The sequence below is a fragment of the Castor canadensis genome, chromosome 19 (assembly GCF_047511655.1).
Source record: "Castor canadensis chromosome 19, mCasCan1.hap1v2, whole genome shotgun sequence".
Classification (NCBI taxonomy): Eukaryota; Metazoa; Chordata; class Mammalia; order Rodentia; family Castoridae; genus Castor; species Castor canadensis.
In genome coordinates, this window is record NC_133404.1 from 24,940,824 (window position 1) to 24,964,679 (window position 23,856).

The 23,856-nt window shown below is 39.9% G+C and overlaps 1 long non-coding RNA gene across 2 annotated transcripts in view; it reads right to left on the bottom strand.

The window, feature by feature from the left end:
• LOC141419282 (uncharacterized) overlaps window positions 1–22,986 on the bottom strand; it is a 72,558-nt gene extending 49,572 nt beyond the window's left edge. For both annotated transcript variants that reach the window (XR_012444067.1, XR_012444068.1), the window contains exons 1-2: window positions 22,890–22,986; window positions 12,053–12,282 (exon numbers count right to left, since the gene is read on the bottom strand). This is a non-coding gene — a long non-coding RNA (uncharacterized lncRNA). The remainder of the gene's footprint in view (window positions 1–12,052; window positions 12,283–22,889) is intronic.
• Between the last annotated feature and the right edge of the window lie 870 nt (window positions 22,987–23,856).

The following is a 23,856-nucleotide window of genomic DNA, read 5'->3' on the forward strand; positions in this document are numbered from 1 at the left end:
AAAAAAAGAAAAAACCCAACCAAAAAGGGTTGGTAGTGTGGCTCAAGCAGTAATGGCATTTGCATAGCAATTGTGAAGCCCTGAGTACAATCCACAGTTACTCAAAAAGAAAAAGATTTTTTTTTAATTCAAAGAACTCTATCAAAGGCAGGCATGGTGACCCACCTCTATAATCCCAAATCTTGAAAGGTAGAGTAAGGAGAATCAGAGATTGAAAACGGTCTGGGCCACTCAGCAAGTTGAAGGACAAACAGATACATAGGGAAATCCTGTCTCAAAAAACCAAGAGCTGGGAATTTCGCTCAGAGTTAAAGTGCCTGCCTAGTATTTGCAAGACCCTGAATTCAATCCCAGGCACCACAGTCAACTGATAGATTAACACAAGCTCCACTATGCATATGTGGAAATAAAATCTAAAGACAGAAAAATAAATTGGGGGAATGGAACTGGGGTTGGAATTCAGAGCTTTGGACTGGAAAAGCAGGCACTCTGCCACTGGAGCCATACCTCCAGTCATCATTGCTCTTGTTATTTGGAGATGGGTTTTCATAAACTATTTGCCCAAGTGGGCCTTGACCTCAGTCCTCTGGATTTCAGGCTTCCAAAATGCTAGGACTACAGACATGATGCACCCAATGCAGGCTGAGAGAAAATATTTTCAGAATCATGTGGTTGACAAAGGTTTGTTTTCAGAATATATAGAAAATTATTAGAAGACAACAACAAAAAGAAAAATATCCCATTAAAATGGGTGAATGAAAGCATGGGGACATGACTCAAGTGGGAGGGCACCTGATTAGCAAGCTCCAGGCACTAAGCTCACAGCATGGCATCTGTTCTGCATTTCTGTATCTATCTTTGTTCTAAGCCATTCTCTTTGAAGTCACTTTGCAATCACCTTGAATTCCACGAAAGACAGATACTAACATCTTCATGACAAGGGACAGAAACTACCCCCAACAGTAGGCCTTCCTCAACATGGATCACCTGCCAGTTGAAAAGGGACTCAGATAACAACTCTTGGACCTCTCCTGAGATAATGACCCAACAGAGTGCACCTGTGATTGAACTGTTTTTACTGTTTTTTGTCCCCTAACCCCACTTCTTCACTATTTAACCCTATCACTCATGTTTGTACAAGAACACTCAGGTAGACATAATGTCACCAAATGGATTGAAAAAGCACCTGTGTCCAGTTTTCCATGAATGGAGACAAAGAATGGAATGACAATGAATCAAAGTAACTGTTTTAGGAATCTCATCTTTAAAAATCTACAGAGAAATATATCAACATTTTCAAAAAGAAGTAAGTAATATGTTTCAATCATCCAGATTTGCCTGCCTTACTCTGTGGCAATCCCCACTCCATACCCCCGCTAAACTGCTTGCCACAGGGAAGCCAGAGGCAGCCTTGTTCCCTGTTTTGTCTTAGTAAACCATACCCCACCTCACTGTAACACTTCTAGGAGGGGGCTGGGTGTGTCTGAAGTTCCAGCCGGGCTGAATTTAGCAAATAAACTGGGCCATTCCCTGACTTTCTATAATGTAAGGAGCGGGATGATGGCCCTCTTCCTGCTGTGCCTTTGCAGACTTGTGCTCCTGCACCAGTGGCCACATGAGGCTGTCTTGCATTCCCCATGTGTGTTTCAGTCTTGATTTTCAAAACTAAGAGCAATGAAGACAAGACTATGCCCAGTGCTGGGTGCCTGTGTGTGTCCCCCACCTATAATTCCAGCAGAGATCAGGAGGATCATGGCTGGAAACCAGGCTAGCAGATAGTTCAACAGACCTAATCGCAAAAAATTTCATCGTGAGAAAGGGCTGGTGGAGTATCTCAAGGTGTAGGCCTTGAGTTTAAACCCTGGTACTGCAAAAAAAAAAAAAAAGGTAAAAGGCGTCATTTGACACAATTCTCACAATTCTGCACATTTCACTATTTTATGTAACAGACACCAAAGCAATGACTCAGAATATAATAGGCAAAGAAATTAAACAAAATATTTCCCTTTATTTCAGGTATGGTGCAGGTTTCCAAAACCAAACAAATGCACTCTGGACCACCACATAAAAGATCCTAAACTATGATGATCTCTTTAAATAAAATCTCTGCTCACCCCTTCCCTGTTTCTACTCCTCCCAGACACAACACAGTATTCATTCTGCTCTCCATGACACTCATTTCAGACACCCAAGTGATCCCAACACCCACCTAGCTCCTGGTCCAGCATACCCTTCCCATCACCCTCTCATGGACATAACAGCCATCCCAACATGCACTCTTTCCAACTCACGTCAGAAATCCCGGCACAAAACGCTGATCTCAAAGCGACTTGACCACCCACCCCCAAATCCCATGTTAATACAAAGTATTCTCTAAACCTCAGCTCAGCCCTGCCCACCATCTTCATTGTTCATACCCCAGGGCCATGGAGACACATAAGGGACCCTCGCTGAGATCGGTCACCTTGGCGTACCATCACCCAAAAGGCAGCATTAAGTGCCCTTCCATCAAACTGTGTAGTGGTGGCTCTCCCTCTTTACAACACACCACCATCCAAAACAAGTTCCAAGTCCCTCCGACTTGATGGGCAAACTTCCACCACGAAAACACCTGTGGTGACAGGGCAGGAGAGATGGGGCACATGCGGCACTTTGCCGCCAGGACAAGGCGGGACAGAATCGCTCAGTCTCAAGACTCCAAGTTTACCAGGGACTTTAAGTGCAAGTTCTACAAACTCAGAGTATTTAGAGAATAAAAACAAATTCTTCCTAGGATCAAAGACACCTCCTCGCTGCTGATCTTGTTTAGTCCATCTGCTGGAGGCCTCTCTGGCGGTCTCCCGCCTCTGCACAGGACTCGCATTTCAGAGCGGACTTCTCAAGCCATCTGCTGTGTGTGTGGACCTCTCTGTTACAGGACAGGGGCCCGCTGTGCTACCTGACCCGAGATACCAGGCCCACAAGTTATAGGCAGTGCAATACTCAACCATTACCTATAAAACCCCTGTCTCTCAGCCTTGTAGAAAGTAGATTTTCCTTAGGTTTTTTTTTGGTAACACCAGCATTGGAACTCAGGGTCTTTAGCCTTGCTACCCAACACTGGTACTTGAGCACTGCCGCTAGCCCTTTCGCATTACTTGTTTTTCAGACATTGTTCTGTCAATTTTTGCCCCTGCGTTCTCAGGAGGAATATAGACTTAATCCACCTCCACACAGTCTAGACTGAATTTAAGAAGACAAAGTTAGCAAACTCAAATGGCTTTCACATGGCGCAACCCCTCCCCCTCCCCCACTAATTTTTTTTTTGGTAACATTCTCTTTCCTAACTCCACAGAGCTGTTTAACCACAACTTGCTATTCCTCTTTATCTCTTATAGCAATGTTGCCTATGTACAAATTAAAATTTACTTCCATTCATAATGGAATTTTTCCTATTGCAATTTTTTTGGCTTTACTGGGCTTGAACTCAGTGCTTCGTGGGCAGGTACTCTAAAGCCTTAGCCACCTCTATTGCAATTTTTTACTGACTAAACTCTGCACAGGCCTCTTTTTTACTATATAGTTTTATCTTTAGCACAGTAAGACAGAAGAATCATATGCAATGTGAGGGGCTAATAGTGAGAGGGTCAGCAGAAAAAATGAAAAATAAAAAAGCAAATTATGAATTTCCTTGGAAGAAACTAATGATAAAATTTTAGTTAGTATAATTTACAGACAAGTATAAAATAACTTCTTTTAAAGTGTGTTAAAGCACAGATATACATGACTGAACATTTTTCTGGGAAAAAATAACCTATATTGTAATAATTTAAACCAAGGCAACAGCAAGAAAATGATCTATGCATAAAATATCCTTTCCCTTCTTGTGTAAAACAATATAATTTTCAACAAGGTTTCAATACACAATGTCATCATACAAAGTCTATTTCTACATAGTAGCAACTGACCATCTAAAAATGCACCTCAAAAAATGTTCCAATTAAAATAGAGTCCTATCAGCAATGGTGGTTCATGCCTGTAATTCTAGCTCCTTGAGAGGCTGAGATCATACTTACACTTCCAGGCAAGTCCAGGCAAATAGTCAGTGAGTGCCTACATCCAAGTTACCCAAAGCAAAATGGACTGGAGGATGAATCAAGGATTAGAAGCCCTGCCTACAAGCACAATTCCCTTACATAACACCCCAGTCAAACCACTCTAAATTAAAACAAAAATAAAAAATAGACTGCTACAAGAAAATTGGGAAATAAATGTAACTAACATGGAATGCAAGTACACTGGAAACAATAAAATTCTGAACTAAATTAATGAGATGCTCAATAAGTGGAAAACATTTGATGTTCACTAACAACAAGATGCACTAGTCTGTGTTCAGTGGCTATAATAAAATGGCTAAGCCCGGTGTTTTATAAAGATAAGAAATTTATCTAGTTTATGGTTTTGGAGGCTTAAGTCCAAGATCAGGTTGTGCCATCTGATAGGGGCATGGTGAGGGTCTCATGGTAGATGGGGGTCACAGTGGATAAAGTGCTTGAGTGCTTTCAGAGGGCATTACTTGTGAAACAGGAAGCCAAAAATACTCAGACGCAAGACTTTTCATTGTGGTACTCTGGTTTTTAAACTCAGGGTCTCATGCTTGCTAAGCAGGTGCTCTACCACTTGAGCTATACAGCCAGTCCTTGATTTCTTTATTTTTATTGTTATTCCCAGTTTTTGCAAAGCTAGGGATTGAACCCAGGGCTTTGTTTGTAAATGCTAGGCAAGTGGTTTACCACTGAGCTCTACCCTTAACCCAACTTTGATTATTCTTTATAATGACTCTTTACTATAGCAACCAACTAGAGAACTATTAGACCAACATGAATCATTTATGAGAGGGGCACTCCCCATGACCCAGTCTTCTACTATACTCTATCACTTACAGGTCCCAATGTATGTTAGCAATCAATACACTGAGGATGAAACTTTTAGCACATGAACCTTTGTGGGGATATACTAAAACCATGCCCAAACCAGGGGAAGAATTTTTCATATGGCAATATTTTCAAGTGCATCTTTAACTTCAATGCAATTCCTCTTCAAAGTCCCTGATATTTTTTCTCTAATTGTCAATCTGATTCTAATGTTCTTCTGGAAATGCAAATATCCAGCACATTCAAAATGATGTTGAAAGAGAACAAAGACTTTGTATTAGACTCATATGGCATCATTTCAAAACTTAGTATACAATGTTAATGGTAGCAGATTAGATATGCAAATGAATGGAATAGAATTTGGTGTTCAACAATTAGGTGTGCTGACATTTAGGTTAAAAGGATTTTCAACATGACCAAGTCACTTCAGTGCATATGAAATTATTTTCTTCAAATGTCCAAAAGTGGACATTCACAATGGGAACTAGATTCTTTCCTCACTACATATACATACTTCGCTGGAAATGCTAAACTTGCCAAAATCATACAGGAGAACATAGAAATACATACTCAAACACATGAAGACATGATACCGAGATATCTTTGTGGGCATGGGTTAAATAATATTTTCTACTTTATGACACCAAAATCACAAGTTGAGGGCTGGCAGAGTTGCCCATGTAGTAGGGCGCCTGCCTAGTAAGCATGAGGACCTGAGTTCAAATCCCACTTAAAAAACACCCAAAGTTCACAGAAGAAAAGAAGAAAATTATACTGAATTTTCTCAAAATTAAAATCTTTTGTGAGACAAAGTACATCATAAAAATGAAAAGTCACCTGAATAATGGGAGGAAATATTTAAAATCACATAGATATTATGAGTCTCTTATCCAGAATACATAAAAGCAGCTTACAACTTAAAAGGAAAAGGGTAAATATTCCAATTAAGGATTCAAATTATTGGGTTCCAGAGTGGCTCAAGTGGTAGAGCACCAGGTGAGCAGATGCAAGGTCCTGAGTTCAAGCCACACTACCATAAAAAGTCAAATTATTTAAATAGACATTGCTCCATAGAAACCATTGCTAAGCACATGTGAATGAAAGATGACTAAAACCTTCTTTCCTTAGAGAAATGCAAATCTAAGTAACCATGACAATACTTCACAAATCTAAAAGATTTATTGTTCAGTGAAAAGAGCAAATCAGAGACAGCAAGATTCTGTGTAATTGCACACAGATGACACTCAGTACTAGGCAATATAGTGATAGCAAAGACTAGGTTCTGGGAATATGAAACATAAACCCAGGAGACTGTGCCTGTGGCTCAAGCCTGTAATCTCATCTACTCAGGAGGCAGAGAGTAGGAGGATAATGGTTAGAAGCCAGCCTGGGCAAAAACGTAGGTAGGCCCTATCTCAAAAAAACCTTCACAAAGAAAAAAGACTTGGTTTAGTGGCTCAAGGTGTAGGTCCTCAGTTCAAGCCCCAATAATGCCAAAAAAAAGTATACAGGGGATTAAATAAGAGACATATAGCATTCTCTTTTATACTGTTCCTGTGCTTGCTTCACACTGGTTTTCAATAGCTAAAACAAATACTGAACCTAAAATATTCAAATTAAAAACATTGTTTAGGAGGCTGAAAAATCCTATATAGAAATGTAGAAAAAATATGATTACAGTAATACAAATACATGAAAGGACAAGAATGTATATGCATAATTATATTTATATATGCATATATATGTGTATAGATAGACAGATGTATATAAAAACATTAAGTAAACACAGGCATTGTGAATGAGAAGGAGGAGGGAGAGGAAAAGAGAAGAATGAGGTGAAATAAGGCTGAAATATAAAATCATCCTCTGGTCATTCATCAGAAGCTTAAATAGTAGTTAACTGAAAGTATTTTCCAAACAGAGTGATAGCTCTAAACCTTATGGAAATAGCAGTTCACTTTAAATATTTTCTGTACTTTGTAAGTTGATTCTAAAATGTATATGGAAATACAAAAACAGAAAAATAAGATAAAAAGACCAACAGATCAGACAGAAAAGGAAAGTTATGAAATAGCTTAAAAGGCTATGAAATAATGATATTAAGGCAACTCAGTGAAATACAAGGGGATACAGATAAATAATTCAATTAAATCAGGAAGGCATTTAATGAGTACAACTGTGCATGTGGACATATGCTTGTAATTCCAGGATCAAGGAGGACCAGGGTCTGAGTCCAGCCTGGGGTAAAAGGGAGGAGATTCTACTGAAAAATGAAGTAAAGCATAAAGTACTGGGATGTGACTCAAGAGGTAGAGCACTTGCCTAGAAACAGTAAGGGCCTAGGATGAAACTCCAGTATTGCCAAAATATAAAAAGATGAAAGGAAATTGAAAGAAGAGAAGATGACCATCCCACTGACTTAGACCAACTAGACCAAAGGCATTTCTCAGAATTGTGACCTTACTGCATTTTTTAGCCCAGCACACCAGAATCTTTGTAAGGAATGCAATGGCAGAAAAACAACTTTGGCTTATCAACAACCTAGAAGGCATTGTAGAACCATCCTCTGCCAGGACCCTGCTGTTGGGACTGTGGGCACCTGAGAGTTTTCCAGTGTTTAGTGAGGACAGGGTTTCCAGCACTGTCTCCCACCTCTAGCAGTCTCCACCTCTAAATTAGTAAATGAACATTTCCACTCAGCAGTACAAGTATATTGGTTCTTTCTGATTTCCAGACATTTGAAGGTAAACGGGGTTATTTTTGGCCTCACTGGCTCTTGGAGAGAACAACTTGATTTCAAAGCAGTAGACATGTGAGGTGAACCGAACCTGATGCTGCTCTTAGCACCAACCCTACCACTAATTCATTCCCAGGACTCTAACTTCACTCTGCTGCACTTGGGGGTGTCAATGTTCGTGACGGTGTGTTCATGAGTTAGCATGTACCTACGTATCTGCATTTGTATATGTCTGTGTGCTTGCAGGTCTCTACTTGTGTTTCTATACATTTATTTGTCTTTGTGGGAATGAATTTGAGATTCTAATCACTTCCTATGGTGGTCCCTTCACTAAGCTTTTGCATTAGCAATAGTTGATACCAGCCCTTGTTCACTGGGAACAACTGATGATGGGCATGTATAAACGACAACATCCTAGTATACAGAAGATAGAATGATAACCATGGAGCAGGAGAGTGGGGTGCTAGTGAGGCTGTGAGAGGCAAAATGACTTGTCCAGGATCACAGAAATGGTAAGGAGGGGCTGGGTCAGTTTCTTGAAGTGGAGGCACTGGATGCCCCCAGGCCTGCCAGAGGACAATGGGGTGGGATAGTATGTGTTGATATAACTGTGTACATCCCACTGTGCTGTTGTGGGAGGGAAGTGATCAGCAGAAGGGGGTCCTTTGGAGAAATCTTTTCTGAGGATGAGGCTTATGTAAGGGTACGGCCATGATAAGTCTACTTCTTTGATGTTGACCCAAACAGAGCATGGAACTCTGGTAGCCAGGCAGCCACATTCCAAGGCCACTAACAGTCAGCTCACATTGCTAGAGAATCTGTATAGACCAGGATATTCCCTTTCTATCTCTCAACTTCCCCTATCTCAGGCCTAGGGAATCCCAGAGTGGGTGCCTTGTCTCATTCTGGAGATGCTGGATCAGGCCTCACCATCCAATCAGGCACCTCAGACCATTTTTCCAGACAGACCCAAAAGGGACATTGGGCAGGTATACACAAACTCGGCAACTGCTCTGATTGAAACCCAATCTCATTAGTACCCCAAACACTCCTCCAATGTGTGCTGAATGTGAATATTGAGGATAATTCTTTCTGCACAGTTTTCACTTTACTATGTCCCAATTAGTCAGATTTTAGTTTGCTACAGTTTCCATGTTTGAACCATTCTTCCTTGATTCCAATTCAGGGTGAAAATAAGTATACCCCTACACTGAATGAGCCTGGTCAGGTGAGGACCCCTGAAACTCACATGTTGTGGCAGCTTGTGAACCACTTGTTGCTTGCATGGCAGAGTGGGGACCCCTTCTTTGATCTTGCCTTCCTGTGCACCTACTGAAGGTTTGCCACCACCAAGGAGAAGTCTATACACTCTTCCCAATACGAGAACTGCAGCTCCAAGGCCTTGCAAGCTGACCACCTTCTTTCCTAGTGTTGTGAGAGATTTGTAACATTCTGAGTCTGTTTGTACCAATACTGTGTGGTCAACATGAAGTGCGATAAGCACTAAATGTGTTTGCTCTAGGCTTATCCATGTGGAGGAAGCCTTCAAGGGCTGTTGTGGCTTTTGTGTTTGACTGACTCCTCTCCCATGATGAAATTATCTGCCTCAGGCCTCACTTACTGGAGGCCTCCTGGAGGTTCCAGATCCAATTTTGGGGGAATCCCTGAAATAGCTGTAACCAAAGTTAAGAGCCTCTAAATGTTGACTGTGCATTCTTGTGCTCAGTGAGATATTTGGGAAGCAACTGGTTGGGTTCACCCATTGCACAAACATATATGAAGCATGTACAAAAGGTAGGCACATTAGGAATCACTTAGAATAGAATTGAAGGAACAGTGCAGACAAACCATCCCTCCCTCCCATAACTCATTCCCATCTGAGAGTCAGCCTCCTGGAAGTTGAGAGACGTAGAATAGTACAATTGACACCCTCCTGGCCTTCTGTAGGTATGGATACTTTTGCACTGATTATGAGAAGGCTGAGCAAGAAAAGAAGTAGATTTGGGTAAAAAGAAAGGACTCCTATCTAGAGAGGGGAGGCTGGCATTGGAGGATGGGCAACTCTGGGACCCCACACTTACTGTAATTTCCACTAGAGGGATGAGGATTTGGGCTTTACCTTCATGTAGAGAAACACAGAGCTGTGGGGGGGAGCATAATCCTGGACACTCAGAGAATAGAGAGAAGAGGTTGGGTGTCAGAGCTGGCCCCTGTGAAAACTCATACCGAACACAGTCCATCCTAGCCCTAATTTCCCAGCATTGTCCTCCATTAGTGCTAGACAGGCAGTGAGGAGCGTTCATAGGCCTGTACCTCTACCCTAAATGTCCTGCTCCATGTGGATGTGCAGTTTAGCATGGGAGCACTCCAAGCAAAGGTCATTGGAAGACTGGAAAAGAGAGGATGGGGTGTGATGCTTCAGCATGCCAAGATGCCCCAGCACCATTTGCTTCTTCCTGGAAATGTGGGTTGACAAGTACCCCAATGATTTTTGCAAATCAAAGGACTTGGACCTTCTGAACCAGCTGATAGCCTACCTGTTGCTCAAAATGTCATGCTCAGAGCTGGCAGTCCATATTTATCTTTCCTGACCCAGACGGCAGACTTGGAATCCAATGATGCAGAATCCAATTATGGGCAGAGATCTTGGATAAGTGCCTGAGACCATGTGAGGAAGAGTGGGTACTGGGACCCACCAGGAGGGCACTGCAGAAAATGGTGTTAGGCCAGTAGTTATCAGCAGACCCCAGTCTGGAAAGGGGTCCTGTTGTAGGTTGAGGTACAAGAAATTATGTAGGAGACAGGATCTTCGCTCTGTATTGAATGACTCAGACAAAGCCAACTATTTTTAGACACTTTATCCTCCTGCAAGTACAGTGAACTTCTAGAGTTCCCTCCATTAGTAGAGAATCTATTTCCATCTTTAGATTTGGGTCTGCACAGAGAAGTGATCATAAGTCAAGCAAAAAGTCCCATCAGTGATACCAGCCACTCAAACTACTAAAAGCTTCTAGATCTACATGGAAGTTAAGAACTACCATAGTATTTTGTGCCACCTGTGAACATGTATCAGGTTATTTCAGTGGAAACAGAACATCTTAATGCTAGTAAGCCTGTACACCCGGCTGTGCTCACAAAAACTGAAACTCACAATCCTCTGGCTGTGGCAGCAATAGAAGAGCCTGGAGATCTGGTTACTGTGGATCTCCAGCTGGCTAGTGTGGTTCTCCAATGGGGTCTCTTAACATCAGCAAAAACTGAACCATCTCAACCTTAGCAGGATAAGCTAGCTCTCCATAGAGACAAACCAGACCCCAACCCAAGTCTGTCAGAACATCTAGTTGCAATGATGCTAGAACCAGTTCTGGCCCCTACCTTGGAGTCACCTCCTGACGTCTACATAGCATCAGCTCTTCTTCCCTTCACCTGATAATATGTTTTATTTTTCTGGTTCATTTCTTTCAAATGTTTGGTTTATCAATTTAAGTGGTAGTTTTAATAAAATTTCATAATTCATTTCAAGTTACACATTTCTGGTGTACTAACTGAATCCACTGACCACGATGGACAACCACGAGCACTATGTATCTGCAAACTGAAGGCCTGAGCACAGCATGTGGGTCCTGTGTCGAGGACAATAACAGCCCCATCATGGAGGAAGTGAGAGGCAGACCTCTTGTTTTTTTGGGAATGGATGAATGCCCAAAGTAGCAACACATCCAGGCAGTAGGAGGATGGTGGCATGCGTGGAGGCAGGAAATCTGATGGTTAGGGCATTGGGCTGTGTTCTCAGACACAGTGGCAGTGTTGGGGTTTGAACTTCAGGCATTGAGGTTTCTAGGAAAGCAATCTACCAGGTGAGCTATGCTCCAGTCTATTTATGTATTTATGTGCAAAAATAGCAAATATTAATGACCCATGGAATACCATAGAGAAACAGCTTGCATGGCTGGGGTCTCTTCCTTTTTCATCAGTCACATAACTGGCAGATGCTGAGCAAGAAGAGGGTCCTACATATCTGTTATGAGACAACAGGATAAACACATATCCACTTACCAATTCCTAGATGCTAGCTTTCCATAGCATTCAGCTCCTCTCTCTGGCTGTACATCTTAAGCCACTATATGACACGGAAGAACTCACGCTGCTTGTAGCCTGTGTTATAACAAATCCCCATGCTTACATTTCTGTATCACATTTGATCCCACTCTCTTACCTGAAAAACAATGTGGGATCTCCATATGTTAATAAAGATAGATGCTGTCAGAATGCACACTGATATGATTCTGAGGCTATCTGCAGGAGTATTACCTGGAAGGATTTCCTCAAAAATGCTGTTTTCTAGCAAATAAATACATTCACCTGCATCCTCTGCTGTAAGATTCTGGCAGACTCTGCTCACCTGTATAAAGTGAATCTTCTTAAACATGACTTGCCTGATGTCTTCCCAAAGCTGATCTTGTATTTTCAGTTGGATGGACTCTTCATTAGATGTAGTCCCATATTAAAGATATCCAGTCAGAAGAGTCTTGGGCGACTAGAAGTTTGTAGCTGTCCTGAAATCTATGCACCTTCCAGAATTTGTGAATCTCATCACCAGGTAAATCAGGAAATGTCCATCAGTTAGATATTCTGAAATAGGAGGGATAGAACACCTCTACCACACAATCTGTTTTGTTTTGCAGTACAGGGGATTGAATTTAGGGTTATCGGGAGGGTTGACCCAAACCTGCAAAAGGGCTCTATCCCCATTGCAAGGGCATTTTCTTTAAATCCTTGCCTACTTGCAGGGAGACCACAACTAACTATTCCAGACAAGCAATAAGTTTCAGCTGATTTAGGACACAGCAATAAAGCATTAGCCATCCAAATGCCCTGTGACTTCAGCTTTGCTTCTGGTACATGAGATTTGGGAGGCAATCCAGGTCAGAGATTCTCAAATTATAAGGTACACATGGCTATAGATCCTTTTTCAGTAAGTATGGTGTTAAGTTTATGATTTGATTTGTGTATTTGACTCTCATCAGCCCTATCTGACCCTTGAGGGCATTTGGGTGTTAAAAACATTCATCTCTATATTCAAACTGGGATTTAGGTCTACTCTCCTTCACCTTCTGTACACTGCAGTGATTTTTCTCCACACCAGATTTTCTAACTCCAATTCTAGAAAGGGAGCACCTCTCAGTGTCATTCTCATAAAAACATTTGATTTACTACAGACCACTAAAAGACCATGTGAATTTTAACCCTATGAAGCAGTCTGTTTCAGTGTTTGAAGAAGCCCCCAAGTGATGCTCATGCACACTCAAGTGAGAGAACAATTGCTTTTCTCAGAAGGACATAGGAAAGTCAACCAGACCCACTGGAAAAAATAAATTGTCCAAAAGATAGTACTGACTGAACCCTGTAATGTAATTGTAAATAAAATTATATCTGCAAGAGCAATATGAAAATTTTATGATTAAGAAAAAAGTTCTCTAGTCATCTATATCTGAAGAGGATGTAGACTAAACAGGGTGTGTATGAAAGCTGGGATAAAGAGGAAGAGGTTAAGATATGTAACACTTCTACTTACATAAGATAAAGTCGCTTAAGCATTTTGTTGCAGGGGCAGCAAAATCTGTGGAGGAGATTCTGCCGAAGAAGCAGGTTCAAGGAATTTTGAGTTTTAAGTTACATTATTACATGTGGAATTTGAAAATCACAGAGAAAACAAAACAGATCTTTCACAACACAAGTGCATGAATCTAGAAGTCATGCAAAATGCTGTGTTCCCTAGAAAGGGGAGGAGAGAGAACATTTTATCAAAACTTGAATTTCTAGTGACTCAACCCAAGATGGGCAAGCATTCTACCAATTTAGCCATGCCTCTTTAATCAGGATTTACAAGATGCTTTTGCTTTGAAGCACCAAGTTCTTTCTTGGGCCCACAAATTTACTAAAGGCTGGAAACAGATGATTGCAATGTCTCTTTTCTATATAAATGGAAGGAATAAATGGACAGTGGGAAAAATGTAATGAGGATGACTAAAGGGAAATTGTTTTAGTTGTAGCCAGCATTTGTACTGGCCAATTTACTGTTTGTCAATTAAACTGATATTTTTTCTCTTTTTCTACATGCTGTAGAGTCCAAGGTTAACTTCTTTTACTTTTCAATTAAAACGGGCAGTCTGTATCCCATCTCTCTCTCTCTGACCAACAGAGTAGTAAACGTGTGAGCTAAGACATGCAACTTCCGAGATTTGGCGCCAGACTCCTGGAGAATCAAAGCCAGCAGTCAGCCTGCACATGCATTTTATCAGGTAATCAAGCTGAGCCCCTAACCTTCCCTTTAAAAAGTTTTCACTTAGCTGGAGTCTGTGACTTATACCTGTAATCCTCCCTACTCAGGAGGCAGAAATCTGGAGGATCACAGTTCCAAGCCAGCCCAGGAAAATATTTCTCGAAAAAAACCCGTCACAAAAAAGGGCTGGTAGAGTAACTCAAGGTGTAGGCCCTGAATGCAAACCCCAGTACTGCCACAAAAAAAAAAAAAAGCCTGCCTGAGCAAATTTTTCATGAGATTCCATCTTGAAAATATCCAACAGAAAAAAGGGGCTAGCAGAGTGGCTCAAGTGATAGACAGCCTGCCTGGGAAGTGTGAGGTCCTGAATTTAAACCCCAGTACCACCAAAAAAAGAAAAAAAGGGACATTTTGTCTCAGAATTGGGACAGAGCTTTCAGAGGGTTATTCTCCTGTCCACATTTTTGTCTGCTGAGTAATAACCCTTGTTTTCTTTTCCTCAACACCCTGCTCTCATCATTTGTGAATTGACATTGAGGTAAAGGGACCAGCTTTTCTGTAACACCTCCACTCCTTCTATTTCATATTTTGTTGTTTCTTTTGGGGGAGTATAAAGGGAGTTTATTAAAAGTTAGGGAAGAGAAATACAAAGGGAGGCATGGTGAGGCCCAGATGGAAGCCGGAAGCCAAGAGCTATATTTTGTTTTTGAGACAGGGTGTTGCTAGCTTTTTCTGGGGCCAACCCTGAACTTGTGATCTTACTGTTTCTGGCTCATACAGGCTTGCACCACCATTCAAGGCTTACTTATTCTTTTCCTTTTTTATTTTATTTATTTTTAATTTTTTTTTAGTATGGGCTTTAGAGATGATTAGGCAAGTGCTCTACTACTAGAGCCATGCCCCCAGCCCTCAGGTTTAAAAAAGTAAATAAAAAGATTTTAACATCTATGTCAATTAGAGAGATTACCCTCACTTTTTCTTTTATTAAATGGTTAAAATATAAACTGCTGGGAAAACTGGTTAGCAGTCTGCAAAAAACTGAAACTAGATCCATGTATATCACCCTATACCAAGATTAACTCAAAATGGATCAAGGATCTTAATATCAGACCACAAACTCTTAAGTTGATACAAGAAAGAGTAGGAAATACTCTGGAGTTAGTAGGTATAGGTAAGAACTTTCTCAATGAAACCCCAGCAGCACAGCAACTAAGAGATAGCATAGATAAATGGGACCTCATAAAACTAAAAAGCTTCTGTTCATCAAAAGAAATGGTCTCTAAACTGAAGAGAACACCCACAGAGTGGGAGAAAATATTTGCCAATTATACATCAGACAAAGGACTGATAACCAGAATATACAGGGAACTTAAAAAACTAAATTCTCCCAAAACTAATGAACCAATAAAGAAATGGGCATGTGAACTAAACAGAACTTTCTCAAAAGAAGAAATTCAAATGGCCAGAAAACACATGAAAAAATGCTCACCATCTCTAGCAATAAAGGAAATGCAAATTAAAACCACACTAAGATTCCACCTCACCCCTGTTAGAATAGCCATCATCAGCAACACCACCAACAACAGGTGTTGGCGAGGATGTGGGGAAAAAGGAACCCTCTTACACTGTTGGTGGGAATGTAGACTAGTACAACCACTCTGGAAAAAAATTTGGAGGCTACTTAAAAAGCTGGACATCGATCTACCATTTGATCCAGCAATTCCACTCTTGGGGATATACCCAAAAGACTGTTACTCCAGAGGGACCTGCACATCCATGTTTATTGCGGCACTATTCACAATAGCCAAGTTATGGAAACAGCCAAGATGCCCCAGCACTGACGAATGGATTAAGAAAATGTGGTATCTATACACAATGGAATTTTATGCAGCCATGAAGAAGAACGAAATGTTATCATTCGCTGGTAAATGGATGGAATTGGAGAACATCATTCTGAGTGAGGTTAGCCTGGCTCAAAAGACCAAAAATCGTATGTTCTCCCTCATATGTGGACATTAGATCAAGGGCAAACACAACAAGGGGATTGGACTATGAGCACATGATAAAAGCGAGAGCACACAAGGGAGGGGTGAGGATAGGTAAGACACCTAAAAAACTAGCTAGCATTTGTTGCCCTTAATGCAGAGAAACTAAAGCAGATACCTTAAAGCAACTGAGGCCAATAGGAAAAGGGGACCAGGAACTAGAGAAAAGGTTAGATTAAAAAGAATTAACCTAGAAGGTAACACCCATGCACAGGAAATCAATGTGAGTCAATGCCCTGTATAGCTATCCTTATCTCAACCAGCAAAACCCCTTGTTCCTTCCTATTATTGCTTATACTCTCTCTACAACAAAATTAGAGATAAGGGCAAAATAGTTTCTGCTGGGTATTGAGAGGGGAGCGGGAGGGGGTGGAGTGGGTGGTAAGGGAGGGGGTGGGGGCAGGGGGGAGAAATAAACCAAGCCTTGTATGCACATATGAATAATAAAAGTAAATGAAAAAAAAATGGTTAAAATATTATAAAAAAAAACCCTTTAATTTCTGGTCTAGCTGTATAGTTCACTAGTAAAATACTGAGCTGTATCTAGAACACCAACAAACATCACCACAGAAACTTAAAGTCTTCAAACTGAAAAAATACTTTGCTTAACCAAACACTAATCTTCATAACCTTTTCTCATGTCTTTCTATGCACTTTCTTATAAAGTCCTCTTTTACAAAGTTTCCTGCTCAATTAATTTAGGAAGACTCATATAGTCTGGATATGTTTTCTCATCTTTCATTATCCCCTAGATTTTATCTAATCACCCTGATTCATTCTTAGCCACAACCTCCAGTTAATACTTAATATTTCATCCTCTAGTCCCCTCTAGAGGATCACTGGCTAGAAACAGCCACTTGCCTATGCTGTATTCTGCGTTCAGTCCAATAATATTCACACATAGGAAAATGCAATTGGAGTGAATCCTTAACATAGCCAGACTTCAAGTTTATCACTGCTTAAAAAATATCACTGAATGGTGGAGGAGTGGCTCAAGCGGATAAGAGCACCTGCCTACTAAATGTGAGGCCCTGAGTTCAAATCCCAGGGTCAAGAAAAATTTTTTTTAAATCACTGAATACATTTTCATTAAAACACATATACACACTGCAAATCAAAATAAACTGCTACATACTGATATGTTAGCCAAGATATAGATCCTCCTATGAGAGGAACTGTGTCACAGTGTACAAGCATGCTCTACATAGGCCTTGTTTAGGGCCTCTTTTTTTACAGTCATTTTATAGAAAAATGGTAGAGTGGTGCAATGAAAAGCAAACTGTGAGCCGGGTAACGGTGGGTCACGCCTAAACCTGGATGCTTGGGGGCAGAGATTGTGAGGATCGAAGTTCAAGGCCAGCTAGGGAAAATATTTCCTGATACTCTATCTCAAAAATACCTGACACACACACACAGACATATAGACACACATACACTCACACATATACACATACACACACTCACACACAGACATGGTAGAGAGACTGCCTTGCAAGTATGAGGCCCTGAGTTCAAATCCCAGTGCCACCAAAAAAAGCAAACTGCACAGATGGGAAAGCATACACAAACACAATATTTAAGGGGTCTCTCATTTAAAAAGGAATAAATATTATCATTAAATCTACTGAATAATTCTTTAAGTATTTTTGGTAACCATATTAACAATACCACAAATATTTTAAAGGATGAAACATAAATAAAATGGTTAATGGATGACTTCTGTAACAATACAGTTAACACAACACAATTTTCATTTTTTTTAGTAGAATCAAAAGCACAGATTAGGTCATATTTGAGGCCCAGAGAGAAGGAAACAAGAAAAAAATATTAAAACAGAGATTGTATACTTTAAAATCAGAACTATATACAGTATACTGTTAAGATTTTAGATGTAAATTTGTTTGAAAAAAATTAAGTGGTAAAAATGAAAGAAAAATAACAACAACAACAAAAATATAGTACACTGGCACCAGTGGCTCACCCCTGTAAATCCTAGCTACTTCAGGAGGATTGGGTTCACTGTCTGCCTAGGCAAACAGGTTGTGAGACCTTATCTAGAAAAGACCCAACACAAAATAGGGCTGGCAGTGTCTCAAGAGATAGAACACCAGCCTAGTAAGTGTGAGGCCCTGAGATCAGCCCCAGTACCACCACTACCACCACCGAAAAAAACACACACATCACTCTCCAGTGACTGAACCTCCCTGCTCTTCAAACTGCAGCAGCAGTTCAGGCCCCTGAAGACTGAGGTCCTCAGCTGTACCTCTTGTGCCCATAGAGCCCATTTCTTGAAATGATGATACACTACCTACAGGTCATTTAGCCTTGGAGGTCACGATATTACCTGGTGTTTTGTCCAATACGACAGGGTCTGCATATCTGTGAACCTGGAAGTCAGTATTTTGCAGGAATATGCTAGAAAAGAAAAATACTTCCCTTCCAGCTATTTTAAACAAAGATGTCATTTTTTCAAAAACAGGGAACAGGAAGGTAAAAGAAGTTCTGTCTGTGGTTGGCAGCAGTGGGAGGGGGGAGGATATAAGAAAAACATACAGGAGGGTGAATATGGAGGAAATAAGTACTCATGTATGAAAATGGAAAAAATGAGACCAGTTGAAACTATTCCAGGAATAGAGAGATTTGGGATAAAAAGAACGATGGAGGGGATGAATTCAACTATGATATACTGTAAGAACTTTTGTAAATGTCACAATGTACCCATAGCACAACAATTAAAAAAAACATTTAGGAATTGCTATTTTCTTAATTTTTCCCCTTATGATTTTCCAGGAATAAGAATTTAATAACATTTACCATAAATGTTTTTTTCATAGTATTTGACACAGAAGGAATTTAATCTTTGATGTGTGTTGGGAGAGGGTGGTATGAAACCACAGATTGCAAAGAAAGTTTTCATTCTTTAATTGTATTTGTACTTCAATGTAAATTCATCACTTTCAAAAACTGGATCTTAACTAACATTTCAAAATTGTCACAAACTACTCCATTAATAAATACTTGCTCTTTCTTTGTGTGAATCTATTATAATTTTGTAGGTAAATAACACATGTAAATTACAATGGAGCATAAAAAGACAGACTTCTTTTTCCAGGTTGGGATTGAACCCACAGATTAACATTGAGTTTCACTGGAGTATAGTGTGTAGGATGCATATGTGAAGAGTGACAGAGTATTTGCTTTATTAAAACTTAGGTTTCTGGATTTTTGTTTGTTTCTGTTTTGGGTCCTGGTACTTGAACATAGGCCCTCTGTCATGCTAAGCACCACTGAGCTAAAACCCACTCTTTAGTCTGGTTTCTGAATCTTCCTTAAGGACCATTCAGTCTTTTTTTTGTAAAACACAGTTATACCCAAGAATTCTGCTTAGTCAGTAAAGGCAGAAACCCTTCTCTCTTCAGCCTTGACAATGGATCACCCTGAGCATAAGATTAGTTTCCCATCCTCCACCAAATTCCAGTGATGTCTGAACATCCTGTCCTGTCTTTAATAAGAAACCTTAACCTTGGTGTTTTTTTTCTTAGTAATTTTCCATCCATTGAATTTTGTACTGTTTCTTGGTTACAAATTTCAGGTTATCCCTGAGTTATTCAAAGTTGAGCCCAATGTCTAACTCAACATGACAAATCCCATCACAATTAAATCTTATAATGTACCACAGTATCCTAATAAAGTCTTCCTTACTATGCTTTTACTATTTTTCAGAGATACATTTTCAATTATCATTGAACAACTTTCCTTTCATGGTAACAATGCCATAACTTGAATATGACCACATAAGCCACTTTGTCCTTGAACTTATCATGCATGTGAGTTAGAAACACCTATCAAGACCCTTTCTCAAATAAAACCATCTAAAAAAGGGCTGGTAGAGAGGCTCAAGCAATGAGTGCCTGCCTAGAAAGCATGGGGCCCTGGGTCAAACCCCAGTGCAGCCACAAAATATGTAATCAATAGATGCTGAATAGTACTCACAACATATACAATCAATGTGAAATCAATATGTTAAGTTCAACCCCCAAAACCCTGGGCTTCTCCCTGAAAAGAGCATCTATTTTTGGATAATACTAGGGTAGCAAGCCTGAATGCACACTGATAAGCTTCTGGGGTGATCTGTAGGGTTACTACCTGAAAGGAATTTCTCAAAAATCCCAGTTTTGACACAAATCATGCATGCATCTCAATCTTCACAAATTCTGAGCTTCTGACAGATGATACTCCTCTGGTTAAACTCAGTCTTCTCAAACATAATTGACTCTGAAGTCCTTACAAAGCTGAACTTGCATTTTTCAGTTGGATGAACTCTTTGTCATATATGGTCTTGTATTAAGGACAGCACTCATAAGAGCCTCAAGTGACTAGAAATTTGTAAATGTTTTTAGTTCTATGTAACTTCGAGAATTTGTGAGTATTGCTGCCAGGCAAATCAGGGAGGGTTTGCTGCACGTCAACTAGATGTTCTGAGACAGCAGGGGAAACAGAACACCCCTAGTTACATACTCTCTCATACTCCGTATGATTTGAAACACTGCCACAAAACATTAACCATCTAAATGCTAATGCAGTTGAAGTTTGCTTATGGCACTTGAGATTTGTGAGGGAACCTAGTTCAGTGATTCCCAGCAGATACGGATTAGTATGAACTTTCTTTAAGTAGGTCTGGGATTGACTTTGTGGTTCCATCTCTATATCTCAACCCTCACCCACCCCCAGCACTTGAGGGCCTTTGGTTAGTAAAATACTCATTTGCATATTCAAACTAGAATTCAGCTCTCCTGTTTCTTCATATTCTGTACACTCCTGTGATTTTTTTCCACACCAGGTTCTCAAACTCCAACTTCATTAGGGGTCCATTGCTTCTCTCAGTGTCATCCTCAAATCAACACAGGCACTAGTTAGAATGCAAATTACATTTAGACCTTGTTCTCATTGTATTCAGAAACCTTGAAGTTCCAGACACCAGTGGCTCATGCCCATAATCCAAGCTCCTAGGGAGCCTCAGATTGGGAGGATCACAGTTCAAAGCCAGCCTGAGAAAATAGTTCATGAGATCCCAGCTCCAAAATAACCAGATCAAAATGGACTGGAGATGTGGCTCAAGTGGTAGAGTGCTTGCCTTGCAAGCAAGAAGCCATGAGTTCAAGTCCAAATTCCATCCCCTCCATCCCCCACAAGAAAAAAAACAGGTGACAGCTTTGACGTATAGGAAAGTCAAACACAACCACTGGAAAAAAGTCAATATCCAAAAATGCAAACTTAAATTTAAATAAAATTATAACTGCAAGGACACTATCAAATGCTTTAATGATTAAGAAAAATGTTTTAAAGTCATTATCGAGGGGGTGGGGGGAGAGGGAGGGGGCGGAGTGGGTGGTAAGGGAGGGGGTAGGGGCAGGGGGGAGAAATGACCCAAGCATTGTATGCACATATGAGTAATAAAAAAATAAAAATTTTAAAAAAAATCGATATCAGAAGAGGTGGCAGGCTAAACAGACTGTATGAAAGCTGAGGGTAAAGATATGTGTAGTTTTTCTACTTACATAAGAGAAAATACCTTAAGCATTTTGTGACAGGAGCAGTAAAATCTGCAGAGGAAACTCTGGTGTAGGAGCAGGTTCAAGAAATTTCACTTCTAATTTCCACTACTACATGTGGAATTTGAAAATCAGAAAAAAACATAAAACAGGATTTTCAGAACACCAGTATATAAATCTAGAAGTAAGATAAAATGTGCTTTCTGTTCCTTCAAGAGGGGAGGTATAGATGGAATAGAGGTAACATTTCATTATAACTTGATTTTCTGGGCTTCATTTATAGCACATTGCTGCAGTACCTCCCTAGCATGCATAAAATTCTCTGTTCCATCCCCTAGCCCACACCAACAAACAATGTGACAGCAACTTAAATTCCTCAATTCAACAAAATTATTTACTTAATAAAATTTGGTCAGGCTCCATAACTTTTCCATGGAATTTCCATACACTTTTTTTTATATTATCCAGTTTTACCATGATCCATGCTAATTTCATTTACAAACACGTTTGTCCTCTTGATATCGAACCTACATGATATCTAATCACCCTGGTCCCATCTTCAGACAGAATCCCCCCCCCCATAAATAATATTCCATCCACCTGCCCCCTCTAGATCATTGTCTACCACATGCCTATTGTATGTTCTCCATTAAGCCTGATATTCTTCTGGCAAAAACACTATTGTTGGAGTGGTCCCTTTACATATACAGAGGGTCAGTTTATCATCACTTAAGAAATATAACTGAATAAATTTTAACTAAAACATATTTATACACCAGAAATCCAAACATCTTCTACTAGTATTAACTTGTGCAAGATCTGTTTAATCCTTTCACATGAACTGTGTGGCAGTGTGGCAAAAAGACTCTAAATTGCCCTTGTTTCTGTGCTCTTTAATTATAAACATTTGTAGAAAAGTGAGAGAATGATAAAATTAAACGCTAAGACTGTACCTCCCACACACAATATTGAAGAGTTATCTTATTTAAATAATAAAATAAACTACCTTAACCTACTGAGAAATTTGGTAAGCACTTTGACACGTATATTAAAAAATAAGTATTTTTAAAGGAAGAGACACAAAAAGTTTGCTCACGACGACTTTTGAAATAATAGAATTAGCTCAAACCAATTTTCAGTTCATATAAAATCAAAAACACTCTTTAGGTCACATTTGTAACAAGATTCAAAGCAAGCAAGAGAAATATTAACAGAGAGATACGTATATATACGGTGCGTTCTTAAGATTTTAAATGTAAATTTGTCTGAAAAACATAAAGTGCTAAGCAGAAGAAGGAAAGAACAACAACAAAACACAACATAACTGCGACCCCTGAAACTGAAAGCAACCAAACGCACTGGCATCTATCCAGGAGTCTCCCACAGCACAGGCAGCAGTACTTCAGGCCCCTGCCAGCCGTCATACTCCGCCGCACATCACCTTCCGGCTGCGCACTCGGCGCAGAATGAGGACGCACTTCCTGTTGGCCGCTCGGCCTTGGAGATCGCGAGTTTACCTGGCGTTTTAGCCAGCGCGACTGGATGTGGGCCGTTTCGGAAAGTAGTTGGAAGTCTGTGGTTCGGTTGGTTTTCAAAAAGTCTATGCTGGAGAAGAAAATTACGTCCAAATTGTTATTTTCTTAAATCTGTCCCCTCATGATGGTTCAGGGAGAAGAATTTTAAGCAATTATCGTGCATAAAATAACATCTACCTGCGAACTATATTTTTAAGAAGTATTTGATCCAGAAGGAATTTAATCATTGATGTGATGGAGGGAGGAGTGTGAAACAACACATTTCAAAGATACTTCTTTTTTACATTCTGTTCATATTTCAAGGTAAATTCATCACCTTCAAATCCTGGTTCTTAACTAACATACCAAACTTAGTACATACTAAATCGTTATCAAATACTGCCTAGTGTTTCCTGTCTTGATTATGTTATAATATTGTAAGATAAATAATTCATATTAAATACAATGGAGAAACAGACTTCTTTTTGCCATGTTGGAATTGAACCCATGGATTAACATAAGCTAGCAAGTGCTTATTTCATAAGAGTAGATTTAAGTAGACAAATTAAAGTGAAGATATTGGAAGGTAGAACTACACAAATAAGAAACCTTGGCTAAATGTTTATTTCTAAATGTTCTGAATCCTTTTAATTTGATAAATGAGCACAGAATTCTTAAAAAATAAGCCAGTGTGACCTAAAAGTGTTTCTGAATATACATGTGTTTGTGTGTATATACGTATAAGAATATCACCTACGTGTGTATAAATGTATACTATGCTTGAGTATGTTCACTTTGGTACTAGCAAAAGA